General features: G+C 41.8%; 1 long non-coding RNA gene across 2 annotated transcripts in view; it reads left to right on the top strand.

Annotated features, from left to right (window-relative positions):
- LOC118974230 (uncharacterized) overlaps positions 1-12,172 on the top strand; it is a 94,750-nt gene that overhangs the window by 68,843 nt on the left and 13,735 nt on the right. For both annotated transcript variants that reach the window (XR_005063819.1, XR_005063818.1), the window contains exon 3: positions 10,596-10,878. This is a non-coding gene — a long non-coding RNA (uncharacterized LOC118974230). The remainder of the gene's footprint in view (positions 1-10,595; positions 10,879-12,172) is intronic.

The raw sequence follows: 12,172 nt of genomic DNA, 5'->3' as shown, positions 1-12,172 counted from the left end.
CTTCTCTTTTCTAAGGCCTACTTTATGCCTCTAAAGTCCTACGCTTCCACTTTCTCCTTCCAAAAACAAAAGATCCTATGATTTAGACCATGAGTTTAGCTACTTTCACACCCTGAAACCTGTACAATTTTATTAACCAATGTCATCCCACTGAATTCAGTAAAAAAGTTTTTTTAAAAAGGTCCTTTGAGAAATATTGGCCTTAAAGAGCTCTGACAAAATGTCTCCTCAATCCAAAAATATCTTCTCAGGCTTTTTGAGAGCCTAAAATTCTACCATTCAAAATTTTAATATTTATGATAAACCTTTGTCCTTTAATGGCAAATTCAGTGTCAAAGCCCAGCAAAGTGAAATGAACAAAAAAACTCCAAAATATGTGCACTATGTAACTTCTAAATATGTGTGGGCCAAAGATCAGAGAGGAATATTAAAAATATTAGGTTATTTATGGTTCTATGGTGATAGTATTATAAATTATATTTTTCTTTTAAAATTTCCCTTTAATGTACTTATAATAAACATCAGAAAGAAAAGAATTAATACCACTTTTATCGTCTGGTTCGCAGGCCTGTGCTCAATCCACTGAGCTACCCCAGCCAGGGCAGTGCCACTTTCAAAGACTATAATTCTGTATGACCACTGTGTCTCGCTAGCTGTTGGGCCCTAAAATATAAATACATAACATTTAAAAAAAGATTACTCTCCATGAGGTAGGTAGATAGATAAATAGATAGACTGACTGATTGACTTAGGGAGAAAAATATAAAACTCAACAAATATTCATTTACAAGTCAATGTTTAAGAAGGGGAAGACACTTTGCTGAGGGATACAGAGGCTACAAAAATGACCAGGATCTGTGTGCCCTGTCCCCACTTCAAAGAGCTTCTGGCATAAAGCTAGTAACTTTGAAGAAAGAACAAATTGTTATTGTCAGTCATTACTATATTATTATGAATCCATTTATTAGCCTTTTGTTTCAGATTTTAAAAAGCAGAAGGATGGGGCAAGCCTGGGACACTACCTAGGGAAGATCAGCCTGGATTAAGGCCCTTAATGAAGGAAGATGAGGGCAGTGGGTACAAGCCGGGAAAGGCAGTAGCACAAAGAGGGGAGAAGAGGAGAGCGTGCCGACTGCAAACAGTGTGTTTCAGAGTCTTGATCAGGGCCAGCTCTCACTTTTGGACATAATTTTCAACATATAAAATGGTCCTTAACAAAGTCTTACTCCTGTCCATTGAGGAGTGCCAAGTAATCAAGGAGATACATTCACAGACAAATATGCCTTCGCATTCACAACATAAACTCTGAAACAGTATGGATTTTGTATAAGCCACCACTGCAGTGGAGATTGTTTTTAGTCCAGTAATCTTTGAAGCTCACTCTAATATCTGATGTTGCACATATCCCTGTTCTATTATCTTGTTCAAAACGTTTCCAGGTGGAAAAATGCTCTTAAGGAGTCATCATGTTTTTAAAAAGCATTTTTCCAAAAAAAAGCATTCTTCAAGTTGTTCGAGAAATGGGTTACTTTCTCTTTTTTTCCCACTTTTTCTAGGTGTCAAAATATATTGATTTTTCCCTTATTAGTAAAGAAATATGGCATTGAGAAACATCAAATGAACCCATTTTCACAGACTTCAAAACAATGCTACTTAGCTATAATTTTCAATGTTTCTCTTTCATACACTCATATCTTACAGCTGATCACTCTCTTGAAATGCTAACACTCACAGGACCTAAATTTTCATTTGATCTCTAGCACTCCATTTGGTAATCAATATCCTCTTTTGCACCCCACAATCTTATTCTCTGTTAGTATCTAACATTTTTTCTTTTCTTTCAGTCACTACCTTTCATTTTTAATCCTTCCTTTTGGTCCAGGTTGCCTACCTTTGAAATCTATATTTACGTCCTCCTCCTTTCTCATTTGACCTTTTCTGGACCTTTTGATTATTAGAAATTTGTGACTCTTTTTTTTTTGCCCCAGTGACCTTCCATTAATAAAACTACCCTCCTCCTGAAGATTGTTCTAAGAAAGCATAATTTCAAGCACCCACAACTATTACCCAAATAGGAATCCACTTCATTTTATTCTTCACATGTGTTCAATCAAATGTATGATTTCAAGAATATGATTTCCTACCCCTATTCTTACTCAGTTTTTTTCTGTGTCTCCTTTATTATACCTTTCAATTGCAATGTGGAAATTTTAGCTATCTGTGGTCTACTCTGAACTGTACATGGGACAGTGATAATGACCTTCTGACCCTACAGTTCTTCCTGGCTGTGGGTAGAATTGATAGCACTTTTTCAATTTCTCCCTTGTCTTTGCTTGAACATACTGGAATTACAACCTCTGACAAAGGTAACATCCCTTTTGTAGTGGAAACAAAAGGGGTGTGCAATGAATTGGTTAAGATTACACTGCATGTTTAGATGATGAAATCCAACTGCAGCTCAATTCCTTTATTTTCTCTAGCTGGACCTGGCCTTTCAATAAGACATTATTGACTGGCATCTTCCCCAGAACAGGTGCTTTGGAATATAGTCTTGCTGCTTCGAGTTCCTTAGACTGAAAAACAACTATAGTATACATCAAAGGAATCAGATATGAGACAGTAATGTGCAGTATCTCAGTATTTAAGTGATGGTCCATCCCAGGTGGCACTAAAGGGATGAAGCGTCCTGGGGTTTATATGACGTGCTAACCCTTTCCAAATTAACTTCGGTTATAAGATGGCAGGGTGTGAATGATAGTTTTATATGTCTTTTTTCTGCAAAATTCTAGGACTGAGAGGAGCAAGGAAAAGGGAGGGAAAAATTTTTTTATAATTCATCACTACAGATTTTGGTGTACTGACATTATAATGTGAATTTTTAATCTTTATGAATATGGAATCAATTTAGGCCACAATTGTGTGGTATTCAGAAACTCCATTTTTTAATCACAAAACGTCACATCTTTGGTGGCTCTGAATAGAAAATTATTGGCCTCTTTCTACCTTTCCCCTTATTATATGTGTACTTTTATCTTTACTTTTCAAAAAATCACTTAGAATTTTTGCTTTTCAAAATGGTATAATACTGATATTGGCTGCAGAAAAGTATTTAAAATGCATGTTTTTCAAAGAATGATCAGATCATTTATTCATCTTTTAGAGAAAAATTATTCTCTTCAACTCAATTATTTTTGCCAAGGACTATAACACTAATTTTACTCTTTCTAAAAATTAAAATAGCAAACAGTTTATGTAAGGTGTTGATAATTACCTATATTATTGTGCTGCTGTGACAGATGTTGGGGGAAAAAAGCCTAAAATGCCTACAGCTGTGCACTCCATGACATCTAGTTTAGACTCAGACAGAAGGCTAACAGATGTTCTGAACTGTCACTTTGCCTAAATGTTTTTTTTTTAAGTCTAAGGACCTGCTTTCTAATTCACCCGGGTCTGGTTTGGTTTCACAGAGGTCCTCAGAATTCCCATCTGTGACAATTAATGTTGAAGACATTGATAAATCAAGCCGTGTTTTCCCTCTTTTTCAACAACAAACAGACATCAGTTCACAGACAGATTGTGGATTGGAAAAGCTGTTTTTATATACATCCTAATTGTGAAATTCTTTCCTTAAACACAGAAAGAATTGGGCCACCAGAATCCATGAAGATTAATTTTGAGCTGTGTGTGTGGAAAAAGCCAGGGAATCACCTATCCTTTTTTATCCCCGTACCTTGGAAGTAATGTTAACTATTTCCAATGAGCTATATTTTTCCTAGTGAATAAAAAAGTGGTTAGTTGTTTTTATTGAGCATTTTAATAACTCTTCTCATAACAATAATGATTGTGTGGCCTGTTAGGATAATGGGGGAACAAAATAAATAGCATTCACAAAGCATACCGCACATCTCCCCTGCTTGACACTCTAATACTCCCTGGTCCCAAACATACCTTCAGATCCTTCATACAGAATTACTGCCCCGTGCCAAGGCCATCAATGCCTTATTTGCTGTTGCTCTTAATTTTAACAAGCTGGATTCCTGTAGTACACTTGCTTAATAGTTTAAACATTCTGTTAACAATCAGGTGTTTGGCCTATCCTGTTTCTCCTCCATTCTGTATAGAAATATTACTCCAAATAGTACATCTTTCTGGGTTTGTTTCTAAATTAGTCCCCACACTTAATTATGAGGATGAGAGGGCTGCCTTATTCCTCTTTGTTATAGACTAAGCTCTCAGTAATCCCAAACAAAAGAGCCAGTTCTGGAAGATATAGGATTTGCTAGCAGGATTATGGTCTCATAGATAATGATGTGCAGTCAGCAGAAGCGAAGCTTTATTTTAATTCAAATAAGCTAGTAAACAAACCACTGACAAGTCTGCTGGTGAGAGTAACTGGCTGCTGTTGCCACATTGGCAGCTAAATTATAGAAAATCTATTATACCCTGTTCACCATATGTTTAATTTAATACAAGATACAAATTAAACTATCCACAGTGCCTATTAAAATAACAATACTTTTTTATATTTGAATGCCTTAAAATAATTTCTACTGACCTTATAAAGGGTGGTTTTGATATAGGTGATTATCTGGGGGGAGGGGGAAGGTAGTTAATAAGAGGCAAAAAAATTTAATTGCCTTTGAGAAAATAATATAAATGTTCACTAGTTTGCAGTTGTTAATAAGGTTAATTAGTAGTCATGTGTTCTGTTATTACTATATTTCCCTCCCACCCTTTTGATTTCTGAGGTTGGGTTTTTAAGACTGATACTTAGTTTGACCTGTGTGTCAAAACTGTCCTCGTGACATCATTACCCTGATCAAGTCAGCCTGTGGGTAGCCTTAAACCTGATGCCAGTTGAGACCTGTATTAGGAAAACTGACTCTAAACTCTAGGTCCAACTTTAGTCTGGCTCAGGAAAAAGACATAGACTTTTATATTCTTGCCCCAAGTCAATCTCCTCATAGCCAAAGATCCTAAGAAGCACCAGAGTTAAGAGGCTGCCTTCCTGGGGAAGGCAGGGAAGAGGGGGAAAACACTGTTTACAGCCGATGTCCTCCTGTATCTGCATCAGTAACCACTGATGCTTGTTTGAGTTCACTTGGACTGAGTCCACCTGATTCTAAAGACCAGTCTGTGTTTTAGAATTACGGAGCCAGTTTTGAAACCCAGGTCTACTACTTCCCAGCTATGGAACCATAGATATTTAACCCAGCTGTATATTCTGTTTACTCTGCTAAATACAAAGTGTGTGGGGGGTGGGGGGAGGTTAATCTCAATTTTATAGGATTGTTATAAGAATTAGAGAAGAGTCCATATCTGGTACATAGTAGATGCTCATTTAAGATTTGTTCATTTCTTCTTTTTAACTCTCAAGCAAATTGATTGGAAGGGGCAATACAAATAGAAATTCTCCCTAGAATCAGTTTCCTTGGATCATCAACTTCTTTCCGCATGCAAAACCCAAAACAGCATGCTCCTTTTCTTCCGACATTCACCGTAATATTTACTCTGTTTTAAGACTACATCAGTAAGCAGCCCAGACCAACTGCCTATCCTTGGACCTCTGAGAAGCAAACCATAATCACCACACTTTGGTATAACTTTTCAAACTTTTATGTACTTTTCAAGCTTTTGCGCCTAGTCTGCGAGTGTGTTCATGGGCTGCACTGTGTGAATCTTGGTTCAAATACATGCCTATCAAATCCAACTGTGTACTGGTAGTTAAATATTGGATAAGGTGTACATTTGAAAGTGTGCATGGTTATTCTTGAAGTCTGGCAGGTGATAATATTTTACCCAAAATACATGCTAATTTATTTTAAGTTGATGCAAGGGGTAATTTCGGAAGCATGACACTGGTAATCATATGCCAGAGGGACAGACACAAGACAAATGTCCCGTGGTCCCTTCCTCTCAGACCACTCTGTTACTCAGACCCTGAGAGAGTGGCGATATTTCCATTTACTGAAACTCTGAGATATTGATAAAGTAAGAAATTGAATTAAAAGGGTCACAAAATGTATGTCATATTTAAATGTTTAGCATTTTAAAATTAATGCTGATACCCCCTAAGCACAAAACATGTGATCGTCTGGATATCTTCATTTTATATACAACAGGGAAATGGAAGAGTCCGTTGATGAATTCACCAGTAGGCCTTACCACTGCCTCCAACTTTCCTCTCACCCTGCTGTCAGTCTTAGCATAAAATAAAGACTGGGGGAACCTCAGAGAATTCCAGAAATTTGAAGAGCACTGGGAAAGAAGGCGTCACGGGGTTTTTGGCCCATAAGATAGCAGGCTACCTTCCATTCCTCACTTCCATCTTCAATACTTCCACTTTGGTCCTGGATACCTGGCTTGCCAGATGCCCTCCTCTGCCCACACCCCGCCTTGGGTTCCCAACTTTCCATTCCTGAACCCCTCGCTCGAGGTGACCCCTTTTCCAGCCCTAGGAGGGCGCACATTTCCCAATGCTCCCCAATATTCCCAGGGCCGTGCAAGGCTCGTGTTTCCACGGGCTGTGACGCAGTAGAGAAGAAAACAAACTGATCTCACTGTGCGCCCTGGACCGAGCTGTTCCCAGCGTCACTTTGACATTTGAGTCTAGTCGCGGAGCTCTTGCCAGCCCGCCCGCGCCTCGGAGCAGCACAGAGGCTGGTGAAGGCGCATGGGCAGGAGTGATCTGGAAAGTCCAGCCTGCAAGCCGTCCGGAGAACCAGGCTTCTCTATCGGAGCTGGGCCGGGGCGTGGAGGGCTCGCGGGGCCTGGGGCTGGGCCTGAACTGCGCGGGGATGTGCGGGCTCAGAGCCCGGGAAACTGGGTGGCGCTCGTGGGTTGGCGGGCCGCTGGAGGCGCAGCTCCTCCCGGGCTCCATCCTGCAGGGTCCGGCAGACCGAGAGGCCGGCTGTTGGCTCTCAGAAGACGTGTTCATCCTCAGCCCCAGCTCCCCCGATGTCCACTCCCAGGGCAAGGATGGGTGGGAGGCTAGAATTAAAGAGCTTGGATTGGAAGCAAGTCCTTCCTGGCCTGGCCGAGCTCCCTCGCCACTTGCGAGTGTTCAAGTGGCGGTGTTCTGTGGTGCCGATTTGTCTAAACGAATGATTGGACGGAGTTGGATGATTGAAGGACCACCATGTTCAGGGTGTGCGGTCTAGTTACTAAGCATTCACTGCCATAACCCCCCAGGGCTGGGGCGGCCCCTGAAGCCGACCCAGCACGAGCCCCGCAGCGGTCAGTCCAGCGGTGGCAGAACTAGGAGGCGGAACTAGGAACGTGATGTGACAGTCGGTTGCCCACCCTGCGCCTGCTCCCTGTGGGGCGACCCCCAACCCCGAGAGCCCTCGCCGGAGGATGCAGCCCGAGAGCTGGGAACCAGGCCCACCTGGGGCGGGCGCCCTAGCCGTCCCAGTACGACTTATTTCCACGTGGGGAGGATAGAGCGGCCAGTTGGAGAATGCTTGATTGCTAATGAGATGAAAGGTGCAGCTTTCACCGTAGCTGATGGCTAAAGCATGACACTGTATGGTCTCGGTGGAGCTCGTGATTTGTATGGTCACTGGTTCGCTGGAACATCCAGACCCTGGTCGTAGGCATCGTTGTTTTCTTACAAGAAGCACTCGCCAGTTTAAAACCAGGTCCCGGGAACCCTTCTTGCTAATGCCCTCTGCATTTAGTCTGTTTACATCCTCTTTTTTATCCTCTTCCCACCTTTCCTTTCCCTCCCTCCCTTCCTTTTATTCTCCCTCTCTCCACTCCCTTCCTCTGGTCCTCCTAAACCACCTTCCTTCCCTCCACACCCTTCACATGTTGGTGCTGAATGCCACTCACTCAGGACATCCCCAGTCTAGGAGTGGCTGGATAAACCCCCTACATCAACCAGTGTGGCTTGCACTTGTAGAATTGGAGAGGTCAGGTTTGGCCCCAAAGCAGTTTTGATTAAAGAAGTTTCTGATTCAGAGCCCATAAATGGTGTATGTTTGCTCCAATGAGAAAGGAGCTGACCAGTCAGCTTAGGTTCTGGATACAGAAAGATTATTTTTAAAGGAGTTTTTAGTTGCAGACAACTAATCCTTGATTTCCTCACTTACCAAGGCAGCTTGTCATTGTGGCCTTTCACCTTAACAAATTCCACATTTTTGAAAGGCTCAAGTCTTCTCCCATGTCACATAGAATACATTTCAGCTTTTGAGACAAATTTTGGGCACTTGCCTGCAAAATTCTTCTTCATCCTTTACAAGAGAGTCAGGCCAACTGACAGATTTTAAACTTCCTTACCTCTGGAACTGAATAGATTCAATTGCTAAAATGCGTAAGGTTTACTCACCTTTAGTCACATTTGGCTACTTACTGATGCTTTCCTGTCTTACAGACTTAGGTTCTGTCCCAAACCCCTCCCTCAGTGGAGAGAGCACAGCAGGTCAGATTCTTATTTCAGTTCATCATAAAAAGGAAAATAGCTTTTACTCAGGTTAGAGTATCCTTTAAAAGTTTTTCTATTCAGAAAAAAAAAACATGACAAGGAAAGCAGGAAGAGATCATTCCATCATTTCAGTGGATTACTTTTTAGTGCGGTTAAGAAACACTGGATAAAAACATTTTACATTTGCCCTCTACCGTTCTACCTTTAGTTGGGAGAAGTGCTTCTACTATTAACTTTCAGTTTTGCATAATGACCGCCCCACTTTTCCTACATTCCTTAGCCTGTTCTATTAAATGTCACTCTTGATTTCCACTCTTCATTTCCCCCTCCCCCAACACACACATATAAAGGCACTTTTTTCCTTGGTCCAGACAGTGTTGGGGTATGCACAACTTATTTAGTATTGCCCTGGCTTTCATTCTTTCAAGCTGATGTTAAAGTGTTCACCCTGTTTTGTGATTTGTGTTTGTTTTTCAAGCGTCATAGGAAGGGCTTTAATTGGTGTCTAAGTAATAGTCGCCATAATCCCTTATGAGACAACTTCCAGATCATTTGTAAGCCACTAGCATTGTTGCCAAAATGGAAAGTGGAAGCTAAGATCATTTTTGTCAAGCGATTCACTTGAGCATTTATCTTTCTTTCATTTTGAATGGTTTGTGGAGAGAGAGGGAGGACTAAATGGGGCAGAGGACAGAGACAGAGAACCAATGAAAACTCCTTTTTAAAATTAAAGCCATTTTCCCAGACTCTTCTCTTGCCACAAATGAAAACACAGAGAGCAGAAGTCAAAAAAAGTGGATTGTTGTCACTCTGGGCTATTAGAGGCCAGGAGAGCCCTGGCATTAATTCCTATAGAAAGGTAGACAAACCTATTCATCTTCCCCTTCTCTAGAAGTACCCTCACTGCCTAAGAGTTCAGGACTCTATCTTAAAGTTCATACCAACATCAGCTCAGTCTAGGTGGCCGGGCTTCTTCCCTGGTGAAGGGAAACAGATGCTCTCCAGAGAACTAAGGAAGAAGCAGATGACTGTAAAAACAAGCCTGAGAGAGCCGGCTGCTATCACAGGACGGCTGTGGCCATGAGTCACTTGACAAGATAGCGACCAAGGAGTCAAAACTAGCTAACAGTGTATGAAAGGGAGCCAGGTGTGGGGCCCTTTGGGTGGTAGAGATTAGCCTTGAACTTATTCCATTCCCCCTCCTGGGCTCCCATCCTAGATTTTCTGAGATTGCAGGCCCAACCAGAAAAGAAGGTGCAGATAGTAAGGAGATATGCCTAGCCCCTAGCCAACACACAAATACAGGTGGAAGCTGGCAGAGACCAGGAGACACACCTCAAGTCCTCAATGATCTGTGTGTCTGGCTCATGCACGGTCAGCAAGGGAGAGGAGAGGAAAGCCTTGCTCATTTTCTTCAGTTGCCCTCTCTAAGGTGGTTGTGTCTTCTTGCCCCCGATCCTCCGCCTTACCCCATCAGGACCAAATAGTATTGAAGCTCCATTGCCTTTGCCAGCACTGAGCCTAAAAATTCAGGATTTCATAAGGTTACTATACCATTGATTTATAATTTTGGATTTTTAAAACCTCCTCAAAGAGACAGATGTTTGGGCTGTTTAAGAATTGAGGAGAAAACCTGCAGCTGCACCAAGGAGTAACTATTGGCCAAATATTTTAATAAAAAGATATGAAGAGATCAGCCCGACCTTGCAAGGTCTTCTGCTTTAAAAAAAAATCTTTATCAAACCCCTATTCTACGGCTTCAATAAACAGAACCCATTACCTCACGGCATCTTTTGTTGGCCCCATACAAGAGAGAACAAAATGGTTATTCAGGGGAACGCTTTCGATTTTTATTGTGGGTAGCCTGCACAAAGAGCCGTGTTATTGTATTTAAAAGAACCATCTGTAGCAGAAACAATGGCATCAAATTATCTTTGAATACCCACTGAAAAAACATAAAGCTTTTTTTTTTATTCTTCTTCTGTACGGTGGGGGGGATAGAGCAGTGTTAGGATAACTGACTTTTTTGTTGTTCTCTGGGTGCATTCTTCTCGCTCCCCCTCTCTCTCCCCCTCACCCTCTCACTCCTCTCTCTCTCTCCCTCTCCCTCTCTCTTTTAAAAAATCAGCCATTTGGGGTTTTAAGCCATAAACGATTTTTCTTGTTGCAGGGGATTGCAGTGGCAAAGCTAGGCTAGGTCTTGGAGGCTGGTGTAAGGCGAAGCGGGTGAAGGCAGGAGGCTGATGGAGAGACTGGGGGGAAGAAAAGCCGAAATGGATTCCCGGTGCCTTGGATGGAGGACGAGGGGAATTGCAAGCTCCTTCAACTGTTCTGTCCGGTGAGAAGTGATCTAGCTTGGACTGACAAGAGGCTCAGGGAGCCCTCACGGTCTTTCGCTTTTTTACCTGCCAATCAAACTGCTACAAGACAACACCCTGATCTGGCATGGACATGTAAGTAGTTTGCAACCCAACTTTGACATTCACTGCTAGCTCACTCCTCTCCGCCCACCCCCCCCAACTCACTTTCTTCCCCTCTCATTCTGTTTTTTTTTTCTTTTGACCTTTAAGAGATCTGGAAATATACCCTGTGTGGCAGTCATCGAACACAGGCAGATTTAAGTTCGAAAGCGTTAACTTTTGGAATTGAATGCTAATTTTGATTTCTTTAACAAATGCAGAAATGAAGTGACATTATTTTATTCTCTTCTGAACAGTTTTAGTGCTAAACATAATCAGTTGCCTTGCAAGAATGTGTGTGTTTCTTTTTCTATAAAAATGAAGAAATCTGTGAGCCCCCAGAGAAAAGCGCAGAAATGAAAAATTCAGACTTCCATTTTAAGAATGTTAAATTCTAGCATTTTATCCCTACAAAGAACCTTCTCCAGACCAAGATGACATAGAGTGGAAAGAGTGATTTGAGCCAAAGGTACATGTCATTAAGGGGTTGCTGCTATTTCACCTGGACTCTTCCTATTTTGATGGCGTTTGGGAGGTGGAAAAAAGAGAAGGAAAGGGACGTGGCGACACCTCGTTCTTTATGAGAGATTGTCATTGACATCTAGAGAGACAAGAGAGCAGAATAAGCAGGAAATATTACCTGAGAGAAGGAATTACAGAGCATGGCGAAGCTGGAAGCTCGGGAAGGGGGGGCCTTGTGTGGGAAGTTGTGTGAGGGTTGATAGGGGCTTGTTCTCTGGCGCCCTCTAATGGCAATTTGAGCCACTGTTTTACTTTCCTAATTCAGTACTGGGAAAAGCAGCTGGGTTTTTGTTGTTGCTGTTGGTGGGCTTTTTCTCCTGACTTAGAAACTGGAAACTCTTAGTGGAGTAAATTGATCGTTTTCACCCCATAAACTTACGTATATGCCTTAAAATTATAAATATGTTCTCCTCATACATCCCCTCCTTTCCCAAAATGTTGTTAGACTAGTAGAGGAGGAGAGCCTAATGGTACCTTGATTTATGGCGGGCAGCCCGTGCTCAATTAGTAACTTGGGAAAAGAGGTTCCTGTGCTACCTGAACATCATTCTGACTCTTGTAATGTACTCGAGCGTTGTAGGGAGGTAGGGTAGGGAGGGATGACTTGGAAATTGCAGATTCTGACTTGGGCTCATTAGAATACAATTTAAAGGGGCCTCTCAGGAACCTCTGTTATTGCGCCATGTGGTGGTCAGGAGGCTTTCCTTCCCGCCTCCTTTTCCTTTTTTCTTTTTCTTCTTTCTTTCGTTATTTTTTTTAATTTGGT

The sequence above is a fragment of the Sturnira hondurensis genome, unplaced genomic scaffold, assembly GCF_014824575.4.
Source record: "Sturnira hondurensis isolate 20B ecotype Veracruz unplaced genomic scaffold, ASM1482457v3 Scaffold0019216, whole genome shotgun sequence".
Classification (NCBI taxonomy): Eukaryota; Metazoa; Chordata; class Mammalia; order Chiroptera; family Phyllostomidae; genus Sturnira; species Sturnira hondurensis.
The sequence above is the reverse complement of the archived record's forward strand: the minus strand, read 5'-3'. Positions and strand labels throughout refer to the sequence as shown.